Source organism: Penaeus monodon, chromosome 28, assembly GCF_015228065.2.
Source record: "Penaeus monodon isolate SGIC_2016 chromosome 28, NSTDA_Pmon_1, whole genome shotgun sequence".
Taxonomy (NCBI): Eukaryota; Metazoa; Arthropoda; class Malacostraca; order Decapoda; family Penaeidae; genus Penaeus; species Penaeus monodon.
Window position 1 is genome coordinate 37,689,262 of NC_051413.1, and position 330 is coordinate 37,689,591.

A 330-nucleotide genomic window follows, 5' to 3' on the forward strand; every position below is an offset into this window, starting at 1 on the left:
TAAAGCCTTAGTGACAAGTGGAATTCCCAAGCAAACCTAAATTAAATTCACGAAGCCTGTAATTTGGTCATTCATTTCAACTGACAGAACACCCACTGAGTCTTTGCACTTCCTTCCATCCAACAACGCCGAAGCCTCAGAGCCTGTGCGGCTGGACACTTCCCAGCCTCCGCCGCTCGCCTGCTTCGCTTCTCTCCTTGGTTGAAACTGAAACACTTCTGCGTGGTTTGTCCAAGTTAACCTCATTGATAATTTTATTTTTACACAAACCTTTGTCGCCTCATCAGGAGGTCACTGATGCATGACAGCTATGCACTATCCCATGACAAG